This window comes from Oncorhynchus mykiss, chromosome 18, assembly GCF_013265735.2.
Source record: "Oncorhynchus mykiss isolate Arlee chromosome 18, USDA_OmykA_1.1, whole genome shotgun sequence".
NCBI classification, from domain to species: domain Eukaryota; kingdom Metazoa; phylum Chordata; class Actinopteri; order Salmoniformes; family Salmonidae; genus Oncorhynchus; species Oncorhynchus mykiss.
Window position 1 is genome coordinate 7248042 of NC_048582.1, and position 26321 is coordinate 7274362.

The window sequence follows — 26321 nt, forward strand, 5'->3', positions numbered from 1 at the left end:
AGCAGGTTTTCATCAAGCTCTGTTCATCTGTCCCTCGATCCTGACTAGTCTCCCAGTCCATGTCGCTGAAAAACATCCCCATAGCATGATGCTGACACCACCATGCTTCAGCGTAGAGATGGTGCCAGGTTTCCTCCAGACATGATGCTGACACCACCATGCTTCACCGTAGGGATGGTGCCAGGTTTCCTCCAGACATGATGCTGACACCACCATGCTTCACCGTAGGGATGGTGCCAGGTTTCCTCCAGACATGATGCTGACACCACCATGCTTCACCGTAGGGATGGTGCCAGGTTTCCACCAGACATGATGCTGCCACCACCATGCTTCACCGTAGGGATGGTGCCAGGTTTCTTCCAGATATGATGCTGCCACCACCATGCTTCACCGTAGGGATGGTGCCAGGTTTCCTCCAGACATGATGCTGACACCACCATGCTTCACCGTAGGGATGGTGCCAGGTTTCCTCCAGATGTGACGCTTGGTATTCAGGCCAAATAATTATAATTATGGTTATAATTATAATCTTGGTTTCATCAGACCAATCTTGTTTCTCATGGTCTGAGAGTCCTTTGGGTGCCTTTTGGCAAACTCCAAGTGGGCTGTCATGTGCCTTTTACTGAGGAGTGGCTTCTGTCTGGCCACTCTACCATAAAGGCCTGATCGGTGGAGTGCTGCAGAGATGGTTGTCCTTCTGGAAGATTCTCCCATCTGCACAGAGGAACTCTAGAGCTCTCTCAGGGTGACCAATAACCCAATGGTCACCTCCCTGACCAAGGCCCTTCTCCCCCAATTGCTCAATTTGGCCATGCGGCCAGCTCTAGGAAGAGTCTTGATAGTTCCAAGCTACTTCCATTTAAGAATGATTGAGGCCACTGTGTTTGGGGACCTTCAAAGCTGCAGAAATGTTTAGGAACCCTTCCTAAGATCTGTGCCTCGACACAATCCTGTCTCTGAGCTCTATTGACATTTCCTTCAACCTCATGGCTTGGTTATTGCTCTGACATGCACTGCCAACTGTGGGAGCTAAAATAGACAGGTGTGTGCCTTTCCAAATTATGTCCAATCAATTGAATTTACCACAGGTTGACTCCAATCAAGTTGTAGACACATCTCAAGGATGATCAATGGAAACAAGATGCACCTAAGCTCAATTTAGCTACTCATAGCAAAGGGTCTGAATACCTATGTAAATAAGGCATTTCTGTTTTATTTTTTTGTTGTAAATTAGCAAAAAAATATGTTGCTTTGTCATGATGGGGCAGTGTAGGCTAGCTTCAGTAAGGCCAATCACTGGTGTACAATATCATATTCCATTAGATAGTATTGCATTGTGTAACAACAAAAATGTACTGCTGAAGTATCGGACAAAGACAGGACAAATATCCAAGACAGATTTGTCTACAGGACCAATAAAGATAATCTTAATTCATCTTAAATGGATTTGTCTGGCAAGACTGCCTTGGATCCACACAACCGCAATGCTACCAGGTAAGGCTAGCTAACTTTGCTAACGCTAGTTCAACTCCTAGGTCCCCTACACAGGAGGTCAGTGGCACCTTAATTGAGGAGTATGGGCTAGTGGTAATGTCTGGAGCGGAGTCATTGGGATGGTATCAAACACATGCTTTCCATTCACACCGTTCCAGATGTTATCATGAGCCGTCCTCCCCTCAGCAGCCTCCACTGGTCAACTAACATTCCACACACACACACACACACACACACACGCACGCACGCACGCACACAAACACACGCACGCAAGCACGCACGCACACAGAGACACACACACACACACACACACACACACACACACACACACACACACACACACACACACACATAGAGACAAACAAAGGCACTGGGACAACATTCCCCCAGTGTGAAGCAGAGTCACGCTCTGAGACAAGCAGTCATGGTGAAATGTGGAGGCGTTAGAAAATAAACTAATTCATTGGCCCAGTGGTGTTCCTGTATTCTACAGGATTAGCATTGAAAACGTGACCAACGGTCAGGAAATCCAGGTTATTTGTAAAACGTCTAGATGAATAGAATGACGGTAAAGCAGCTACACTTTTTTGTTCCCTGAGTAGTTCGCTGAAATTCACTACGATTGTGTTCATTTTTCACCTTGATGGCGAGCTTTCTGTGCTGGTACCATTCACTCCCAGTCAATGAATAGTGGTGCAAAGAGTTATGGGATATTAGAATCCTCTCGTCTTAAACTGTATTTTTTAAACCTAGGAGCAAAGCAGGAAGTAAAAGCAGGAAGTGTACCCCACCAATCTGAGCTCTGATTTGTTGAATCAACTCAACTGACATTACAAAAAAATGCATTCCATTAGTTGAGCCACATCGGTTAGCATCATTTGAATGAACATTCTACATTACCATGGAAACGATTGTGACACAATACCAGACATCCACTGCAAGTGTAGCCATAATAATTGAGTATTTTTATTGGGATCCCCATTATCTGTTTCTAAAGCAGCAGCTGCTCTTCCTGGGGTTCACACAAAACACAACACATGATATAATACAGAACATCAATAGACAAGAACAGCTCAAGGACAAAACTACACAAATTAAGGAGTTTACCAGTCAAATTGCCAGGGTTACAGGTTCCAAGCCCACTCCATTCATCTGTTTCTATTCAAACACCACTAACGATGGCTTCATTCAGGTCCTCTAACATCCCACACACACCACGTGAAGGTAATCCGTTTGTTGGATCGGTTAGTCGCTTTCCTTCCAGGGTCGCTAGTCCAGTTAGTTAGGGTTAGGGTTATTAGTTAGGTCAGTCTCTGCTACACGGTAAGGTGCTTACGGAGCAGATCTGTCTGACAAAGGTTACTCAAGTACCCTGATCCCTCCAACACTGCTGACAGTGAGCCCTGATCCCTCCTACACTGCTGACAGTGAGCCCTGATCCCTCCTACACTGCTGATAGTGAGCCCTGGTACCTCCAACACTGCTGACAGTGAGCCCTGATCCCTCCAACACAGCTGATAGTGAGCCCTGGTACCTCCAACACAGCTGACAGTGAGCCCTGGTCCCTCTAACACTGCTGACAGTGAGCCCTGATCCCTCCTACACTGCTGACAGTGAGCCCTGATCCCTCTAACACTGCTGACAGTGAGCCCTGATCCCTCCAACACTGCTGACAGTGAGCCCTGGTCCCTCCAACACTCTTGACAGTGAGCCCTGGTACCTCCAACACTGCTGATAGTGAGCCCTGGTCCCTCTAACACTGCTGACAGTGAGCCCTGATCCCTCCAACACAGCTGATAGTGAGGCCTGATCCCTCCAACACAGCTGACAGTGAGCCCTGGTCCCTCCAACACAGCTGATAGTGAGGCCTGATCCCTCCAACACAGCTGATAGTGAGCCCTGGTCCCTCCAACACAGCTGACAGTGAGCCCTGGTCCCTCCAACACTGCTGATAGTGAGCCCTGGTCCCTCCAACACAGCTGACAGTGAGCCCTGGTCCCTCCAACACTGCTGACAGTGAGCCCTGCTCCCTCCAACACTGCTGATAGTGAGCCCTGGTCCCTCCAACACAGCTGATAGTGAGCCCTGGTCCCTCCAACACAGCTGACAGTGAGCCCTGGTCCCTCCAACACAGCTGATAGTGAGCCCTGGTCCCTCCAACACTCTTGACAGTGAGCCCTGGTCCCTCTAACACTGCTGACAGTGAGCCCTGATCCCTCCAACACAGCTCATAGTGAGGCCTGATCCCTCCAACACAGCTGATAGTGAGCCCTGGTCCCTCTAACACTGCTGACAGTGAGCCCTGGTCCCTCCAACACAGATGACAGTGAGCCCTGGTCCCTCCAACACAGCTGACAGTGAGCCCTGGTCCCTCCAACACAGCTGATAGTGAGGCCTGATCCCTCCAACACAGCTGATAGTGAGCCCTGGTCCCTCCAACACAGCTGACAGTGAGCCCTGGTCCCTCCAACACTGCTGATAGTGAGCCCTGGTCCCTCCAACACAGCTGACAGTGAGCCCTGGTCCCTCCAACACAGCTGATAGTGAGCCCTGGTCCCTCCAACACTGGACTACTGTAGGAGATTCACTATACTGTAGGTAATACCTGGACTACTGTAGGAGATTCACTATACTGTAGGTAATACCTGGACTACTGTAGGAGATTCACTATACTGTAGGTAATACTGGACTACTGTAGGAGATTCACTATACTGTAGGTAATACCTGGACTACTGTAGGAGATTCACTATACTGTAGGTAATACCTGGACTGGAGATTCACTATACTGTAGGTAATACCTGGACTACTGTAGGAGATTCACTATACTGTAGGTAATACTGGACTACTGTAGGAGATTCACTATACTGTAGGTAATACTGGACTACTGTAGGATATTCACTATACTGTAGGTAATACTGGACTACTGTAGGAGATTCACTATACTGTAGGTAATACCTGGACTACTGTAGGAGATTCACTATACTGTAGGTAATACTGGACTACTGTAGGAGATTCACTATACTGGGGTGGCAGGGTAGCCTAGTGGTTAGAGTGTTGGACTAGTAACCAGAAGGTTGAAAGATCAAATCCTTGAGTTGACAAGGTACAAAATATGTAATTCTGCAGCTGAACAAGGCAGTTAACCCACTGTTCCTAGACCAGTTAACCCACTGTTCCTAGACCAGTTAACCCACTGTTCCTAGACCAGTTAACCCACTGTTCCTAGACCAGTTAACCCACTGTTCCTAGACCAGTTAACCCACTGTTCCTAGACCAGTTAACCCACTGTTCCTAGACCAGTTAATCCACTGTTCCTAGACCAGTTAACCCACTGTTCCTAGACCAGTTAACCCACTGTTCCTAGACCAGTTAACCCACTGTTCCTAGACCAGTTAACCCACTGTTCCTAGACCAGTTAACCCACTGTTCCTAGACCAGTTAACCCACTGTTCCTAGACCAGTTAACCCACTGTTCCTAGACCAGTTAACCCACTGTTCCTAGACCAGTTAACCCACTGTTCCTAGACCAGTTAACCCACTGTTCCTAGACCAGTTAACCCACTGTTCCTAGGCTGTCATTGAAAATAAGAATTTGGTCTTAACTGACTTGCCTAGTTAAACAAAGGTAAAATACTGGATAACTTCAGGAGGTTCACTATAGATACAGATGAAGGATCTTAAATTGACCGCTCTTTTGTTGCTGAGAATTTTCCTGCCCAGCAGGATATGCAAACTGTATTCTAGGTTTAAAAAGCCTTGTAAGGTTTGTAATTTACAGTTTGAAGAGATTTTCCCTAATGAAAAATGTATCAACCCCTACAAAAATGGTCCATGAATTATAATCCATAATAATTCACATTCCCTGTTACTGCAGGATTATTTTCCTGCAGTAGCAAATTGGCTCAAATTAAAATCCTACATCTGTACAGTTTGGCCAAAAAGTAGGCACATTTTTGTATTGATTTTTACAAATTAATTTTACTTTATTTAAACATTGAGTCCCCATTGAGACCAGATTCTCTTTCTCAAGGGAGCACTGCTCATACAATTCATAGACAAAATCGACTCAAAATCACCAAAAACAAACTAAAATACAGCACAACAAAAAATCTGGAAAAACAGCCACATTCCTCAGCAAGTAGTTCCCCAATCCATATTTTAAATTACCCAAGCTGCATCAGAGCACCTAATTACAGTGAAAAAACAGCCACATTCCTCAGCAAGTAGTTCCCCAATCCATATTTTAAATTACCCAAGCTGCATCAGAGCACCCAATTACAGTGAAAAAACAGCCACATTCCTCAGCAAGTAGTTCCCCAATCCATATTTTAAATTACCCAAGCTGCATCAGAGCGTCCAATTACAGTGAAAAAACAGCCACATTCCTCAGCAAGTAGTTCCCCAATCCATATTTTAAATTACCCAAGCTGCATCAGAGCGTCCAATTACAGTGAAAAAACAGCCACATTCCTCAGCAAGTAGCTCTCCAATCCATATTTTAAATTACCCAAGCTGCATCAGAGCGTCCAATTCCAATGTATTTTGCAGTTGGTTTCAGCAACGAGGTACATTAAAACTAAAAGAGGATTTACCTCATTCGGTTAGAGACCCGAGGAACCTCAAGAGTTAAAAAAAAACCCGTAAGCAAGGTTGGTATCTCATATTTTTTTAATTCTTTAACAACAAAGTTAGGGCAGTTGGAAGCTTGTGTAGTAGGGCTTTGTAAAACAAAAATGTAGTAATGAATTGTTCTACGGGACTTTAATGAGGACCAGCCAACCTGTTGATACGGGATGCAGTGGTCAGTATTAAACCTGTCCCCGGGGATCAAACAAATGACACGACGGTAGACGGCCTCTAAAGGGTTAAGACTAGTGGCTGCTGCAATCTGGTAAATGGTGTCACCATAAATCAAGAATTGGCAAGAAAGTTGACTGTACAATCTGCTTACTGCTATTTAGGGAGAGGTAAGATCTATTTCTAATACAGAAGCCCACTTTCAATCTTAGCTTTTTAATTAGCTTATCAGTATAGTTTTCCTCAATACAGATGCCCAGATATTTATAGATGGGAACCCAATCAATGGGAGAACCATCCAATGAATAAATATGTCCACCTGGAACATTCTGGAGAGAACTACAGAACGTTTATTTAGTCTTGGCCACATTAAGTCCACGTTTTAAACCAACCATGGCTTTCTGTTAGCTAAGAACAAAGTGGGCAACAGGTGTGTGGTTGGGGGTCACTGAGAAGGTGTAGTCTTCATGTAAACCTTAACCATGAACTCTGAGACTGTGTGGTTGGGGGTCACTGAGAAGGTGTAGTCTTCATGTAAGCCTTAACCATGAACTCTGAGACTGTGTGGTTGGGGGTCACTGAGAAGGTGTAGTCTTCATGTAAGCCTTAACCATGAACTCTGAGACTGTGTGGTTGGGGGTCACTGAGAAGGTGTAGTCTTCATGTAAGCCTTAACCATGAACTCTGAGACTGTGTGGTTGGGGGTCACTGAGAAGGTGTAGTCTTCATGTAAACCTTAACCATGAACTCTGAGACTGTGTGGTTGGGGGTCACTGAGAAGGTGGAGTCTTCATGTAATCCTTAACCATGAACTCTGAGACTGTGTGGTTGGGGGTCACTGAGAAGGTATAGTCTTCATGTAAGCCTTAACCATGAACTCTGAGACTGTGTGGTTGGGGGTCACTGAGAAGGTGTAGTCTTCATGTAAGCCTTAACCATGAACTCTGAGACTGTGTGGTTGGGGGTCACTGAGAAGGTGTAGTCTTCATGTAAACCTTAACCATGAACTCTGAGACTGTGTGGTTGGGGGTCACTGAGAAGGTGGAGTCTTCATGTAATCCTTAACCATGAACTCTGAGACTGTGTGGTTGGGGGTCACTGAGAAGGTATAGTCTTCATGTAAGCCTTAACCATGAACTCTGAGACTGTGTGGTTGGGGGTCACTGAGAAGGTGGAGTCTTCATGTAAACCTTAACCATGAACTCTGAGACTGTGTGGTTGGGGGTCACTGAGAAGGTGTAGTCTTCATGTAATCCTTAACCATGAACTCTGAGACTGTGTGGTTGGGGGTCACTGAGAAGGTGTAGTCTTCATGTAAGCCTTAACCATGAACTCTGAGACTGACAAACAATGACAGTTGAGACAAGGCACAACAGGGTATTAGTTTAATACCAAATGTCCATCTTCTCCTTTACTTCAAATCCACTTCTCAGGTCCCAATATTGATATACTGGCAGACTCCAGTAGAGCCCAGTCTACCAGACTGGTCATACTGTAGGAAGACCTGAGAAAGAGGAGATGGTCTCCCGTACAGTATGTCTGAAAATAATGTTTTAAAGACCACAAAAGGTCTTATGTCTGATATATGACCTGATATATCAACACAGTCAAAGGAGATTGATATCGTTCTGAGAAAATAGTTTATGTCGTCTTCTAAGAACGACTCAGCTAAATACCTAAATCTTATCCAGGGTAGCCATCTTCACGGTGGGCATGGCAACGCACCAGATGGCCCAGGCTAGTGCACGGCTCCCTCCTCTCCTCATGGGGTAACTCACATGCACTTTCAGTTACGGGGTTAACTTGATATGATGCAGTTAACTAGAACTGGAGATCTGGACAACAGGGGTTCATCTACAGTAGGGCCAGCAGGGTAAATACATCTAGTGAGAGGATGTGGCTCATAGGGCTCTGGTCAACAGTAGTGCACTACGTAGGGAATAGGGTGGATGACGTATAGGCTGATTCGGAATAACTTGCAACAGAAGGGAAATAGCCTACAACTACCATCCAGCTAGTTTTTTCTGGTTGGAAAATAAATATACAACATTGTCTGATTCGAAGTAACTGAAAAAAGATATACTTTGCTACTTTGCACACAAAGGCAGTGTCTAGTCTTGACAGTTCATGCTGCTTTAGTGTTCTGATCACAGAGTTCTGATCATGGAGTTCTGATCATGGAGTTCTGATCATAGAGTTCTGATCATGGAGTTCTGATCATGGAGTTCTGATCATAGAGTTCTGATCATGGAGTTCTGATCATAGAGTTCTGATCATGGAGTTCTGATCATGAAGTTCTGATCATAGAGTTCTGATCATGGAGTTCTGATCATGGAGTTCTGATCATAGAGTTCTGATCATGGAGTTCTGATCATGGAGTTCTGACCTCAGAGTTCTGATCATAGAGTTCTGATCATGGAATTCTGATCATAGAGTTCTGATCATAGAGTTCGCATCATGGAATTCTGATCATAGAGTTCTGATCATGGAGTTCTGATCATGGAGTTCTGATCATAGAGTTCTGATCATGGAGTTCTGATCATGGAATTCTGATCATAGAGTTCTGATCATGGAGTTCTGATCATGGAGTTCTGATCATGGAGTTCTGATCATAGAGTTCTGATCATGGAGTTCTGATCATAGAGTTCTGATCATGGAGTTCTGATCATGGAGTTCTGATCATAGAGTTCTGATCATGGAGTTCTGATCATAGAGTTCTGATCATGGAGTTCTGATCATGGAGTTCTGATCATGGAGTTCTGACCTCAGAGTTCTGATCATGGAGTTCTGATCATGGAGTTCTGACCTCAGAGTTCTGATCATAGAGTTCTGATCATGGAATTCTGATCATAGAGTTCTGATCATAGAGTTCTGATCATGGAATTCTGATCATAGAGTTCTGATCATGGAGTTCTGATCATGGAGTTCTGATTATAGAGTTCTGATCATGGAGTTCTGATCATGGAATTCTGATCATAGAGTTCTGATCATGGAGTTCTGATCATGGAGTTCTGATCATGGAGTTCTGATCATAGAGTTCTGATCATGGAGTTCTGATCATGGAGTTCTGACCTCAGAGTTCTGATCATAGAGTTCTGATCATGGAATTCTGATCATAGAGTTCTGATCATGGAATTCTGACCTCAGAGTTCTGATCATAGAGTTCTGATCATGGAATTCTGATCATGGAATTCTGATCATAGAGTTCTGATCATAGAGTTCTGATCATGGAATTCTGAACACGGCCAGAATACAATACAACTGCCTTCTGCAGTTTTAAGGTGTTTTTGTTCTTGCAGCTGCAGTGGAAAAAACTTGACACACAATTTGGAGTAGTTGAAAAGGAATTAGGAACTGAAAGGTTGATCCAGGTAGTAGTGTATATTGTCTGATTGGTGAAGAAGTGCACAACATTTACTTTTAAATGTTCTGCAGGCTCCCGAGCATGTGTTTGTTATTATAAGGCTCTAAAAATAGATATGGAAAATAAATACTGGATGCCCACTCGATTTCCCCCCCCCCCCTCTCTCTCTGTCCCCCTCTCCACAAAATAAGGGGCCACAGTCTCCCCCCTTGACCTGATCACAGCTTGCCTCTACAAACACACACACACACACACACACACACACACACACACACACACACACACACACACACACACACACGCACGCACATACACACACACACACACACACACCAAGTTTCCCTGTCTGTTGATGTCTCTCTCTGTAACACCACCGCTTGTATCCAACAACGCCACAGCCAAACGCAAACACAACCCATCTGTTGCTATGACACTGTCTGTGGGGTTTTCTCCTGATGGTGGGGAGGACTGTCTGTCTGACCTGGAGGATTCCCTGATTCTGAGAATTAACCAGACGTATAGAGAGTATTTATTGACTGGTGAAGCCTAAAATGGTGTATACTGTAAGTGAGAAAGTGTGAACGTGAGAAAGTGCGAGAGAGCGAGAGAGAGAGAGAAATGGCCAACCCAGTAGAGTCTCTGGCACAGTTCTCTAAATCTAGGAGAGAGCAGAACAGAGCCATGTAAACTCAGCAAAAAAAGAAACGGACCATTTTTAGGACCCTGTCTTTCAAAGATAATTTGTAAAAATCCAAATAACTTCACAGATCTTCATTGTAAAGGGTTTAAACATTGTTTCCCATGCTTGTTCAATGAACCATAAACAATTAATGAAGATGCACCTGTGGAACAGTCATTAAGACACTAACAGCTTACATACGGTAGGCAATTAAGGTCACAGTTATGAAAACTTAGGACACTAAAGAGGCCTTTCTACTGACTCTGAAAAACACCAAAAGAAAGATGCCCAGGGTCCCTGCTCATCTGCGTGAACGTGCTTTAGGCATGCTGCAAGGAGGCATGAGGACTGCAGATGCGGCCAGGGCAATAAATTGCAATGTCCGTACTGTGAGACGCCTAAGACAGCGCTACAGGGAGACAGGGTGGACAACTGATCGTCCTCACAGTGGCAGACCATGTGTAACATCACCTGCACAGGATCAGTACATCCGAACATCACACCTGAGGGACAGGTACAGGATGGCAACAACAACTGCCCGAGTTACACCAGGAATGCACATTCCTTGCATCAGTGCTCAGACTGTCTGCAATAGGCTGAGAGAGGCTGGACTGAGGGCTTGTAGGCCTGTTGTAAGGCAGGTCCTCACCAGACATCACTGGCAACAACGTTGCCTATGGGCACAAACCCACCGTCGCTGAACCAGACAGGACTGGCAAAAAGTGCTCTTCATGACGAGTCGCGCTTTTGTTTCACCAGGGGTGATGGTCAGATTCGCGTTTATCGTCGAAGGAATGAGCGTTACACTGAGGCCTGTACTCTGGATCGGGATCGATTTGGAGGTGGAGGGTCCGTCATGGTCTGGGGCGGTGTGTCACGGCATCATCGGACTGAGCTTGTGGTCATTGCAGGCAATCTCAACACTGTGCGATATATCTCAATCCCATTGAGCACCTCTGGGACCTGTTGGATCGGAGGGTGAGGGCTAGGGCCATTCCCCCCAGAAATGTCCGGGAACTTGCAGGTGCCTTGGTGGAAGAGTGGGGTAACATCTCACAGCAAGAACTGGCATATCTGGTGCAGTCCATGAGGAGGAGATACACTGCAGTACTTAATGCAGCTGGTGGCCACACCAGATACTGACTGTTACTTTTGATTTTGACCCCCCCTTTGTTCAGGGACACATCATTCCATTTCTGTTAGTCACATGTCTGTGGAACTTGTTCAGTTTATGTCTCAGTTGTTGAATCTTGTTATGTTCATACAAATATTTACACATGTTAAGTTTGCCGAAAATAAACACAGTTGACAGTGAGAGGACATTTCTTTTTTTGCTGAGTTTATGCACACACACACACACACACACACACACACACACACACACACACACACACACACACACACACACACACACACACACACACACACACACACACACACACACACACACACACACACACGCACACACACATTGTATCAATTACATTGTTATACAAGGCCGTCTAGCCAAGGCCTATGGTTGGTAATGACAGTTGGAACGAGCCTGCCTGGAAAGTGAGTGTTATGTGGTTTTCTACTTTTCTGGGCATGTTGCCCTCACTCCCACCCTCCATCTCAACCTCCCTCACTCCCACCCTCCACCTCACCCTCCCTCACTCCCACCCTCCACCTCACATTCCCTCACTCCCACCCTCCACCTCACATTCCCTCACTCCCACCCTCCACCTCACATTCCCTCACTCCCACCCTCTACCTCACATTCCCTCACTCCCACCCTCTATCTCAACCTCCCTCACTCCCACCCTCCATCTCAACCTCCTTCACTCCCACCCTCCATCTCAACCTCCCTCACTCCCACCCTCCACCTCACATTCCCTCACTCCCACCCTCCACCTCACCCTCCCTCACTCCCACCCTCCACCTCACATTCCCTCACTCCCACCCTACACCTCACATTCCCTCACTCCCACCCTCCACCTCACATTCCATCACTCCCTCACTCCCACCCTCCACCTCACATTCCCTCACTCCCACCCTCCATCTCAACCTCCCTCACTCCCACCCTCCACCTCACATTCCCTCACTCCCACCCTCCACCTCACATTCCCTCACTCCCACCCTCCACCTCACATTCCCTCACTCCCACCCTCCACCTCACATTCCCTCACTCCCACCCTACACCTCACATTCCCTCACTCCCACCCTCCACCTCACATTCCATCACTCCCTCACTCCCACCCTCCACCTCACATTCCCTCACTCCCACCCTCCATCTTAACCTCCCTCACTCCCACCCTCCACCTCACATTCCCTCACTCCCACCCTCCACCTCACATTCCCTCACTCCCACCCTACACCTCACATTCCCTCACTCCCACCCTCCACCTCACATTCCATCACTCCCTCACTCCCACCCTCCACCTCACATTCCCTCACTCCCACCCTCCATCTCAACCTCCCTCACTCCCACCCTCCACCTCACATTCCCTCACTCCCACCCTCCACCTCACATTCCCTCACTCCCACCCTACACCTCACATTCCCTCACTCCCACCCTCCACCTCACATTCCATCACTCCCTCACTCCCACCCTCCACCTCACATTCCCTCACTCCCACCCTCCATCTCAACCTCCCTCACTCCCACCCTCCACCTCACATTCCCTCACTCCCACCCTCCACCTCACATTCCCTCACTCCCACCCTCCACCTCACATTCCCTCACTCCCACCCTCCACCTCACATTCCCTCACTCCCACCCTCCACCTCACATTCCCTCACTCCCACCCTCCACCTCACATTCCCTCACTCCCACCCTCCACCTCACATTCCCTCACTCCCACCCTCCACCTCACATTCCAGCCTCAGGGAGCCGTTTCCCAGGCCTGGAGATCCAGCCAGCCTCAGGGTTGACCAAACAGCCACCTTCCATGCAGACTGATTAGTGGGAAAGGACATGGCAGACACAGTCTAGGCTGCCCATATAAACAGGGTTGGGTTAGAACAGATGTAACAGTAAAACCACAACGTGGTCCTTCAGCCGTAACGTTTAGGATACTGGACATGGACGAACACAAACTGAACACCACAACGTGGTCCTTCAGCCGTAACGTTTAGGATACTGGACATGGACGAACACAAACTGAACACCACAACGTGGTCCTTCAGCCGTAACGTTTAGGATACTGGACATGGACGAACACAAACTGAACCTACACATACAGAATGTCCTAGTGTCCTGAACGTAGGCCTGAGATGAGGAGATCATTAGTGCTTTAACCTATAGGCTACTGTACAACCACAGGTCTGAATACACAGGATTGAACCTGTATTGTAGACCTGTCCTGTGAACACACAGGACTGGACCTGTATTGTAGACCTGTCCTGTGAACACACAGGACTGGACCTGTATTGTAGACCTGTCCTGTGAACACACAGGACTGGACCTGTATTGTAGACCTGTCCTGTGAACACACAGGACTGGACCTGTAGTGTAGACCTGTCCTGTGAACACACAGGACTGGACCTGTATTGTAGACCTGTCCTGTGAACACACAGGACTGGACCTGTATTGTAGACCTGTCCTGTGAACACACAGGACTGGACCTGTATTGTAGACCTGTCCTGTGAACACACAGGACTGGACCTGTATTGTAGACCTGTCCTGTGAACACACAGGACTGGACCTGTATTGTAGACCTGTCCTGTGAACACACAGGACTGGACCTGTAGTGTAGACCTGTCCTGTGAACACACAGGACTGGACCTGTAGTGTAGACCTGTCCTGTGAACACACAGGACTGGACCTGTATTGTAGACCTGTCCTGTGAACACACAGGACTGGACCTGTATTGTAGACCTGTCCTGTGAACACACAGGACTGGACCTGTATTGTAGACCTGTCCTGTGAACACACAGGACTGGACCTGTAGTGTAGACCTGTCCTGTGAACACACAGGACTGGACCTGTAGTGTAGACCTGTCCTGTGAACACACAGGACTGGACCTGTATTGTAGACCTGTCCTGTGAACACACAGGACTGGACCTGTATTGTAGACCTGTCCTGTGAACACACAGGACTGGACCTGTAGTGTAGACCTGTCCTGTGAACACACAGGACTGGACCTGTATTGTAGACCTGTCCTGTGAACACACAGGACTGGACCTGTATTGTAGACCTGTCCTGTGAACACACAGGACTGGACCTGTATTGTAGACCTGTCCTGTGAACACACAGGACTGGACCTGTAGTGTAGACCTGTCCTGTGAACACACAGGACTGGACCTGTAGTGTAGACCTGTCCTGTGAACACACAGGACTGGACCTGTATTGTAGACCTGTCCTGTGAACACACAGGACTGGACCTGTATTGTAGACCTGTCCTGTGAACACACAGGACTGGACCTGTATTGTAGACCTGTCCTGTGAACACACAGGACTGGACCTGTATTGTAGACCTGTCCTGTGAACACACAGGACTGGACCTGTAGTGTAGACCTGTCCTGTGAACACACAGGACTGGACCTGTAGTGTAGACCTGTCCTGTGAACACACAGGACTGGACCTGTATTGTAGACCTGTCCTGTGAACACACAGGACTGAACCTGTATTGTAGACCTGTCCTGTGAACACACAGGACTGGACCTGTATTGTAGACCTGTCCTGTGAACACACAGGACTGGACCTGTATTGTAGACCTGTCTTGTGAATATACAGGACTGGACCTGTATTGTAGACCTGTCTTGTGAATATACAGGACTGGACCTGTAGTGTAGACCTGTCCTGTGAACACACAGGACTGGACCTGTATTGTAGACCTGTCCTGTGAACACACAGGACTGGACCTGTATTGTAGACCTGTCCTGTGAACACACAGGACTGGACCTGTATTGTAGACCTGTCCTGTGAACACACAGGACTGAGATGAGGGGTATTTACAGTAAACCATTACAGCGGATGATGATGGTCATACGTAGCTACAGTATGAGGAGAACCAAACTACAAAGACTAGACCAGAAGAATGTTCCAAAGGTCAAGAAACAAATAGAGAGAGAGAGAGAGAGAGAGAGAGAGGGAGAGAGAGAGAGAGAGAGAGAGAGAGAGAAGAGAGGAGAGAGGGAGAGGGAGAGAGAGAGAGAGAGAGAAAATAAAATACTGAAAATGTCCCAGACACATTTTCCCAGCAGTGTAGAACTATTTTAAGGGAGTGAATTGTGAAATGCGGATGTGGTGTTGGACAGACAGTCAGAGCAGCGTCCAGCTGAAACAGGGTGTGTTCCTGGAACCACATACTGACTGCTACAGCTATGGTAGCACAGCAGCATGACTCTCCTCAGACAGACCTGCTTGAGCCATTCAAATCCATGTGAATTGTATATAGGTCATTCACTATTCATACCACATGTATTTTTTGTTCTTTGGGGGTGACATGATTTCTTTCAAGTAATCTGAGCTGAGAGGCTCTGCCTCAGCTATGCTATATTCTAAACAAGACGTCAGGTCTGTCTGTCTGTCTGTCTGTCTGTCTCTGTCTGTCTCTCTCTCTCTCTCTCTGTCTGCCTGTCTGTCTGTCTGTCTGTCTGTCTGTCTGTCTGTCTGTCTGTCTGTCTGTCTGTCTGTCTGTCTGTCTGTCTGTGTCTTATTCTGTCCGTCCGTCCGTCCGTCTGTCACAGTTGTGTTTCTATCAGCCTGCTCCAGTCAGTTCAAAGGTCAGTTTAGATCGAGGGCAGCTCCCTTCGGTCCTGGAGAGTTACTGGGTGTGCAGGCTTTTGCTCCAGCCATGCTCTAACATTTATTCTTTATTTTTTTATTTAACCTTTATTTAACCAGGCAAGTTAGTGAAGAACAAAAACTTATTTACAATGACGGCCTAGGAACAGTGGGTTAACTGCCTGTTCAGGGGCAGAACGACAGATTTGTACCTTGTCAGCTCAGGGATTTGATCTAGCAACCTTTCGGTTACAAGTCCAACGCTCTAACCACTAGGATACCTGCCGCCCCACACCTGAACATACCCGATTCAGCTAACAAAGGTCCTGATGAGGAGGTCTGCTAAATGAGGGGGTGGAACAGTGGCATTAGACATGTCTTCACCTCACACTATTACCTCACACTATAGTGCATCTCAACTGACGCCCTTAACAACAACATGAGGTAATGTCAGGCTTTTGGAACATGGGACAATAACAAGCAGATTGAGTCAGAGTGTAGGGTTACTGTCACTCAGTCCAGGAGAGGTGTATCATCTCTGTAGGGTTACTGTCACTCAGTCCAGGAGAGGTGTATCATCTCTGTAGGGTTACTGTAACTCAGTCCAGGAGAGGTGTATCATCTCTGTAGGGTTACTGTAACTCAGTCCAGGAGAGGTGTATCATCTCTGTAGGGTTACTGTCACTCAGTCCAGGAGAGGTGTATCATCTCTGTAGGGTTACTGTCACTCAGTCCAGGAGAGGTGTATCATCTCTGTAGGGTTACTGTAACTCAGTCCAGGAGAGGTGTATCATCTCTGTAGGGTTACTGTAACTCAGTCCAGGAGAGGTGTATCATATCTGTAGGGTTACTGTAACTCAGTCCAGGAGAGGTGTATCATCTCTGTAGGGTTACTGTAACTCAGTCCAGGAGAGGTGTATCATCTCTGTAGGGTTACTGTAACTCAGTCCAGGAGAGGTGTATCATCTCTGTAGGGTTACTGTAACTCAGTCCAGGAGAGGTGTATCATCTCTGTAGGGTTACTGTCACTCAGTCCAGGAGAGGTGTATCATCTCTGTAGGGTTACTGTAACTCAGTCCAGGAGAGGTGTATCATCTCTGTAGGGTTACTGTAACTCAGTCCAGGAGAGGTGTATCATCTCTGTAGGGTTACTGTCACTCAGTCCAGGAGAGGTGTATCATCTCTGTAGGGTTACTGTAACTCAGTCCAGGAGAGGTGTATCATCTCTGTAGGGTTACTGTAACTCAGTCCAGGAGAGGTGTATCATCTCTGTAGGGTTACTGTCACTCAGTCCAGGAGAGGTGTATCATCTCTGTAGGGTTACTGTCACTCAGTCCAGGAGAGGTGTATCATCTCTGTAGGGTTACTGTAACTCAGTCCAGGAGAGGTGTATCATCTCTGTAGGGTTACTGTAACTCAGTCCAGGAGAGGTGTATCATCTCTGTAGGGTTACTGTAACTCAGTCCAGGAGAGGTGTATCATCTCTGTAGGGTTACTGTCACTCAGTCCAGGAGAGGTGTATCATCTCTGTAGGGTTACTGTAACTCAGTCCAGGAGAGGTGTATCATCTCTGTAGGGTTACTGTAACTCAGTCCAGGAGAGGTGTATCATCTCTGTAGGGTTACTGTAACTCAGTCCAGGAGAGGTGTATCATCTCTGTAGGGTTACTGTCACTCAGTCCAGGAGAGGTGTATCATCTCTGTAGGGTTACTGTCACTCAGTTCAGGAGAGGTGTATCATCTCTGTAGGGTTACTGTAACTCAGTCCAGGAGAGGTGTATCATCTCTGTAGGGTTACTGTAACTCAGTCCTGGAGAGGTGTATCATCTCTGTAGGGTTACTGTAACTCAGTCCAGGAGAGGTGTATCATCTCTGTAGGGTTATTGTAACTCAGTCTCTAACCACCACTGATGCTGTACTATATCATGCACCAGTTAAAGGAAACAACAGAAGAGGAGAGAAAACACAGAAGTGGGACGAGTAATTGTCACAGTGGGTCACACTCACATGACAGCACTGTTGTGATGTTCAAGAAAGAGAGTTAAGAGAGCGAGATATTGAGAAAGAAAAAGAGAGAGGGATTCAGAGAGAAAAAGAGAGCTGGGGGGAGAGAGACAAAGAGAGAGGAGAGAGAGAGAGAGGAGAGAGAGAGAGAGAGAGAGGAGAGAGAGAGAGACAGAGAGAGAGAGGAGAGAGAGAGAGAGAGAGGAGAGAGACAGAGAGAGAGAGGAGAGAGAGAGAGAGAGAGAGAGAGAGACAGAGAGAGAGAGAGAGAGAGAGGAGAGAGAGAGGAGAGAGAGAGAGAGAGACAGAGAGAGAGAGAGGAGAGAGAGAGAGAGGAGAGAGACAGAGAGAGAGAGGAGAGAGAGAGAGAGAGAGAGAGAGAGAGAGAGAGAGAGGAGAGAGACAGAGAGAGAGAGGAGAGAGAGAGAGAGACAGAGAGAGAGAGAGAGAGGAGAGAGAGAGAGAGGAGAGAGAGAGAGAGAGAGAGAGAGAAGTCTTTCATGCATGTTTAATAGCAAGCTATATTCCTTCTGCTGCACCAGGACCAGAAGCACTTAAAGCAGAATATGAAATGTGTCTGTGTGTGTGTTGAGACACAGAGAACTGCGGTCCTGCTTCACACAGAGGCCGAGGAGAAAGGGGGATGAGGAGGGAGGGCAGGAGGAGAAGAAGAAGGGAGGAGGCCTGGGGATGGAGAGGGGTGTAACACTGACGGAGGTGTCGGATGCTATTTGGAGCACTAAAATACCATCGAAGTAGGAGGAAATTAAATATGGAAACCACACCACATGTAGTGTAAATGTGTAATGATGTTGTTTTCACTATCTAGGATACCAAGGACTGTGAGGTACAGTGTAGTGCTGTAATCGCTGTTGTTGCCGTCGAGGACAGTAAAGTCAGGCAGCTTTCACCACAGTACAGAGGTGGCATGGCACCACCATTTTGTTTCAGAACATGTCTATCAGGACAGTCTCGCCCAATGTTAATCATCTGTTTAGGATTATTTATACATGGAATATCCTGAATTAAAACTGAATTGATCACAAACTCTGGTGAGAAGCATCGCAATATTCTCTAAGGCATAAACCAATGGGAGTTGTTCAATGTAGTCTTTCTTTCCTAGTGTCTGGGGCCAACAGGTCCTTTATTAGACAGGAGTCAGGACAGGACCCAACAGGTCCTTTATTAGACAGGAGTCAGGACCCAACAGGTGCTTTATTAGACAGGAGTCAGGAACCAACAGGTGCTTTATTAGACAGGAGTCAGGCCCCAACAGGTCCTTTATTAGACAGGAGTCAGGACAGGCCCCAACAGGTCCTTTATTAGACAGGAGTCAGGACAGGACCCAACAGGTCCTTTATTAGACAGGAGTCAGGACCCAACAGGTCCTTTATTAGACAGGAGTCAGGAACCAACAGGTCCTTTATTAGACAGGAGTCAGGACAGGACCCAACAGGTCCTTTATTAGACAGGAGTCAGGACAGGACCCAACAGGCCCGGAGCAGGAAGAGGAGAAGGAAGGAAGACCTTATCAACCCTACACAGCATAACTCCCTCCCTCTGTCTACACCTCCTAAAACAGCCCCTCTCCCTCCCTCTGTCTACACCTCCTAAAACAGCCCCTCTCCCTCCCTCTGCCTACACCTCCTAAAACAGCCCCTCTCCCTCCCTCTGCCGACACCTCCTAAAACAGCCCCTCTCCCTCCCTCTGCCCACACCTCCTAAAACAGCCCCTCTCCCTCCCTCTGTCTACACCTCCTAAAACAGCCCCTCTCCCTCCCTCTGCCTACACCTCCTAAAACAGCCCCTCTCCCTCCCTCTGCCCACACCTCCTAAAACAGCCCCTCTCCCTCCCTCTGCCGACACCTCCTAAAACAGCCGCTCTCCCTCCCTCTGCCCACACCTCCTAAAACAGCCCCTCTCCCTCCCTCTGTCTACACCTCCTAAAATAGCCCCTCTCCCTCCCTCTGTCTACACCTCCTAAAACAGCCCCTCTCTCTCCCTCTGTCTACACCTCCTAAAACAGCCCCTCTCCCTCCCTCTGTCTACACCTCCTAAAACAGCCCCTCTCCTTCCCTCTGTCTACACCTCCTAAAACAGCCCCTCTCCCTCCCTCTGCCTACACCTCCTGAAACAGCCCCTCTCCCTCCCTCTGTCTGTCTGGGACATACCAAGTCTTAGCCGTGCAGTCTGTCGCGGTGACATCCCTAACACATGACGTCACCTGCAGGCATACCATGCACCTCGTTTGAGAGATCAGATGCCAGACAAGTTGTAATTTGAGAATCCCAATGGGATACACAATATTGTTGTATTGCACCAGTTCTCAGTCAGGACATGTAGACAGCGGGAAGGAAAACCACAGATAAGCAATGAAGTCATGTATTTTATGCCAGAGTAATACCAGGCTTGTGGTTCCCAGAATGGAAGTCAGCCATGTAAACCACAGGGGCCTTACTTTGTAAGTGTGTTTGCGTCATGGGGTGAAACAAAATGGCCGCCGCCAGATCAGTATGGGGGTGATGCTGTAATATTCTGCTTTGGAACACTGCGTTTTACAGAATCAAGCTAAAGACCAAGAGGATGAAGGATGCTGTTCTCAGCTCCTACCATCACATTAAGCAGCATCTCTCTCTCTCTCTCAGACGTTGTGGCCTGGTAGCAAACCAAGCCTTGATGTGTCTCCAATGGAAATCACAAAGCATTAAACATTAAACGGGTTGTCAGAACCTAGAAGTACATGGACTGTGAGGGGAAAAGTAGGGCGACTGGGACACTGGCTGCACTGAGGCAGACAGGCTGCTATCACACTGTCTATCTATCACATTATATTTCTCCCCCTAACACACACACACACACACACACACACACACACACACACACACACACACACACACACACACGCGCACACACACACACACACACACACACACACAGACACACACACACACACACACACACACACACACAGACACACACACACACACACACACACAGACACACACACACACACACACACACACGCACACACACACACACAGACACACACACAGACACACACACAGACACACACACACACACACACACATACACGTCCCTACTTTCAACTTGGCCAGAACTATAATTATCTGAGACTGGCGACAGTAACCTGAAGTAACCCTACTATTTACAACCAACCTGAGTGTCCTCCAATTCACTGTCAGTTCAGTCAAGATGAAGACACAAGATGGAAAGACAGCTCCTACATTGAGATAGAGAGAGATAGATGTAGTATACTGGTAGTATATATAGTATACTGGTAGTATATATAGTAAACTGGTAGTATATATAGTAAACTGGTAGTATATATAGTATACTGGTAGTATATATAGTATACTGGTAGTATACATAGTAAACTGGTAGCATATATAGTAAACTGGTAGTATATATAGTATACTGGTAGTATATAGAGTATACTGGTAGTATATATAGTATACTGGTAGTATATATAGTATAGTGGTAGTATATATAGTATACTGATAGTATATATAGTATACTGGTAGTATATATAGTATACTGGTAGTATTTATAGTATACTGGTAGTATATATAGTAAACTGGTAGTATATATAGTATACTTGTAGTATATAGAGTATACTGGTAGTATATATAGTATACTGGTAGTATATATAGTATACTGGTAGTATTTATAGTATACTGGTAGTATATATAGTAAACTGGTAGTATATATAGTATACTTGTAGTATATAGAGTATACTGGTAGTATATATAGTATACTGGTAGTATATATAGTAAACTGGTAGTATATATAGTATACTGGTAGTATATATAGTATACTGGTAGTATACATAGTAAACTGGTAGTATATATAGTATACTGGTAGTATATATAGTATACTGGTAGTATATATAGTAAACTGGTAGTATATATAGTATACTGGTAGTATATATAGTATAGTGGTAGTATATATAGTATACTGGTAGTATATATAGTATAGTGGTAGTATATATAGTAAACTGGTAGTATATATAGTATACTGATAGTATATATAGTGTACTGGTAGTATATATAGTATACTGGTAGTATATATAGTAAACTGGTAGTATGTATAGTATACTGGTAGTATATATAATATAGTGGTAGTATATATATAGTATAGTGGTAGTATATATAGTATAGTGGTAGTATATATAGTAAACTGGTAGTATATATAGTATACTGATAGTATATATAGTGTACTGGTAGTATATATAGTATACTGGTAGTATATATAGTAAACTGGTAGTATATATAGTATACTGGTAGTATATATAGTGTACTGGTAGTATATATATAGTATACTGGTAGTATATATAGTATAGTGGTAGTATATAGTAAACTGGTAGTATATAGTATACTGATAGTATATATAGTGTACTGGTAGTATATATAGTATACTGGTAGTATATATAGTATGGGAGGTCTGGATGGAGAGACAGCTCCTACATTGAGATAGAGACAGACAGATAGATATAGTATACTGGTAGTATATATAGTATACTGGTAGTATATATAGTATGGGAGGTCTGGATGGAGGACAGCTGATGAAAAGGAAGAAGATGCAGGTACCCAGCTCAGACAGACGGCAGCTGGAAGACGACTGCACCTGCACCAACCTGCTCTAGTGTGCTGTGTGTGTGTGTGTGTGTGTGTGTGTGTGTGTGTGTGTTCTATCTTCCTCTATGTGTCAGTAATCAGAGCCCCTACGTGCTCAGACAGAGTTGAGGATCCAGACACACACACACACACACACACACACACACACACACACACACACACACACACACAGAGACCCAAACACAGGCAACGGGCAGGAGACGGCAAGAAGCTTTATCACAAAGGAGAGAGAACATCAAAACGAACCGACCGGCAAATCCCCCACAGTTAGAAAGACACCTGACAGACACGCCCCTATAATGACAGACACGCCCCTATACTTCTAAATGTTCTCTCCCTGTTGTCTGCTGCTTTCTGAAACCCACTACTATTAATACCAACCCCCCTCCTTACAGAGGCATGTGTTCAACCCCAACCCCCCTCCTTACAGAGGCATGTGTTCAACTCCAACCCCAACTCTAACCCCAACCCCAACCCCAACTCTAACTCTAACCCCAACCCCAACTCTAACTCTAACCCCAACCCCAACTCTAACCCCAACCCCAACCCCAACTCTAACTCTAACCCCAACCCCAACTCTAACCCCAACCCCAACCCCAACTCTAACTCTAACCCCAACCCCAACTCTAACCCCAACCCCAACCCCAACTCTAACTCTAACCCCAACCCCAACTCTAACCCCAACCCCAACCCCAACTCTAACTCTAACCCCAACCCCAACTCTAACCCCAACCCCAACCCCAACTCTAACTCGAACTCCAACCCCAACTCTAACCCCAACCCCAACTCTAACTCGAACTCCAACCCCAACTCCAACCCCAACTCCAACTCCAACCACAACCCTAACCCCAACTCTAACCCCAACTCCAACTCCAACCCCAACTCTAACCCCAACCCCAACTCTAACCCCAACCCCAACTCTAACCCCAACCCCAACCAACTCTAACCTCAACTCTAACCCCAACCCCAACTCTAACCCCAACCCCAACCCCAACTCTAACCCCAACCCCAACCCCAACTCCAACCCCAACCCTAACTCTAACCCAGCAGCCCTGTGGTCTGTGTGTTTGGTGTGTTCTGGCGGCAGAGTGGGTGGGATTAGGAGGTTAGAAGTAACACTAACCCTAAAACCGCCCACCCAGTCAGAGATGTGCACTCAGCCAACAGACACACACACACACACACACGTCCCCACAACTATAGTTATACACATACACACACACACACACACACACACGTCCCCACAACTATAGTTATACACACACACACACACACATTCTTCCACCCAGACAGATGTGGCCCCAGGCTGAATAGCCTGTTAGGAGGAAGTTGTTTAACTTGTCTCTCCATTATAGACCCTCTTTGATGGACTGGTTCACCTCAGGACATACTAGTACTAGTGAGAGAGACATCCTCCATGACCCCAAACTCCATTCATCTACTGTGTGTGTGTGTGTGTGTGTGTGTGTGTGTGTGTGTGTGTGTGTGTGTGTGTGTGTGTGTGTGTGTGTGTGTGTGTGTGTGTGTGTGTGTAAATACAACCCCTATTTATTTATTTTCCCTTTTGTACTTTAACTATTTGTACATCGTGACAACACTCTCTATATAGACATAATATGACATTTGAAATGTCTTTATTCTTTTGGAATGTCTGTGAGTGTCATGTTTACATTTTTTATTTAACTTTTTTGTTTATTATCTATTTCACTTGCTTTGGCAATGTTAACATACGTTTCCCATGTCAATAAAGCCCTTACATTGAAATTGAAATTGAAATAGAGAGAGAGGTGTCGGGAAAACCCTCTGTTCCCTTTTTGTGTCAACAGGCAGGTGTTGAGTTTCTTTAAACAAAGCCATCTCTAACCAGCACTGGGTCGGGAGTTTCCAGAATGAAAAACAGGACCAGACATATTATGACAAAAATAAAAGGCTCAAGTCAACTCCCAAAGAAAAGTCCCACTGCACTCTCTCAGTGGAATGTGTTGGAGATGAACTATCATTGGGGAGAGTGCTGTCGCTGAACGCGGTCCCATGTTTGGCAAACAGATGTTGTGTTCATATAGGAATCACAACAGAAGAGCTATATATTAAAAACAAACATGTAAATGTCAATGAGAGTAGACTTCCACTACTAGGAAGGAAAAACAACTGTAAGATCTACATATATATCTGATTTCTGTAACACCTCTGTGTCGATAGACAGGGTTATATCATGATGTCTATAACACCTCTGTGTAGATAGACAGGGTTATATCATGATGTCTATAACACCTCTGTGTCGATAGACAGGGTTATATCATGATGTCTGTAACACCTCTGTGTAGATAGACAGGGTTATATCATGATGTCTGTAACACCTCTGTGTAGATAGACAGGGTTATATCATGATGTCTATAACACCTCTGTGTAGATAGACAGGGTTATATCATGATGTCTGTAACACCTCTGTGTAGATAGACAGGGTTATATCATGATGTCTAGAACACCTCTGTGTAGATAGACAGGGTTATATCATGATGTCTGTAACACCTCTGTGTAGATAGACAGGGTTATATCATGATGTCTGTAACACCTCTGTGTAGATAGACAGGGTTATATCATGATGTCTATAACACCTCTGTGTAGATAGACAGGGTTATATCATGATGTCTGTAACACCTCTGTGTCGATAGACAGGGTTATATCATGATGTCTATAACACCTCTGTGTAGATAGACAGGGTTATATCATGATGTCTATAACACCTCTGTGTCGATAGACAGGGTTATATCATGATGTCTATAACACCTCTGTGTAGATAGACAGGGTTATATCATGATGTCTGTAACACCTCTGTGTAGATAGACAGGGTTATATCATGATGTCTATAACACCTCTGTGTAGATAGACAGGGTTATATCATGATGTCTATAACACTGTGTAGATAGACAGGGTTATATCATGATGTCTATAACACCTCTGTGTAGATAGACAGGGTTATATCATGATGTCTATAACACCTCTGTGTAGATAGACAGGGTTATATCATGATGTCTAGAACACCTCTGTGTAGATAGACAGGGTTATATCATGATGTCTATAACACCTCTGTGTAGATAGACAGGGTTATATCATGATGTCTAGAACACCTCTGTGTAGATAGACAGGGTTATATCATGATGTCTATAACACCTCTGTGTAGATAGACAGGGTTATATCATGATGTCTATAACACCTCTGTGTAGATAGACAGGGTTATATCATGATGTCTATAACACCTCTGTGTAGATAGACAGGGTTATATCATGATGTCTATAACACCTCTGTGTCGATAGACAGGGTTATATCATGATGTCTATAACACCTCTGTGTAGATAGACAGGGTTATATCATGATGTCTGTAACACCTCTGTGTAGATAGACAGGATTATATCATGATGTCTATAACACCTCTGTGTAGATAGACAGGGTTATATCATGATGTCTATAACACCTCTGTGTAGATAGACAGGGTTATATCATGATGTCTGTAACACCTCTGTGTAGATAGACAGGATTATATCATGATGTCTATAACACCTCTGTGTAGATAGACAGGGTTATATCATGATGTCTGTAACACCTCTGTGTAGATAGACAG

At 45.8% G+C, this 26321-nt stretch overlaps 1 protein-coding gene across 1 annotated transcript in view; it reads right to left on the minus strand.

The window, feature by feature from the left end:
• Positions 1–26321, minus strand: part of nhsb (Nance-Horan syndrome b (congenital cataracts and dental anomalies)) — a 158093-nt gene that overhangs the window by 107607 nt on the left and 24165 nt on the right. The gene's annotated exons all lie outside the window — the stretch shown is intronic.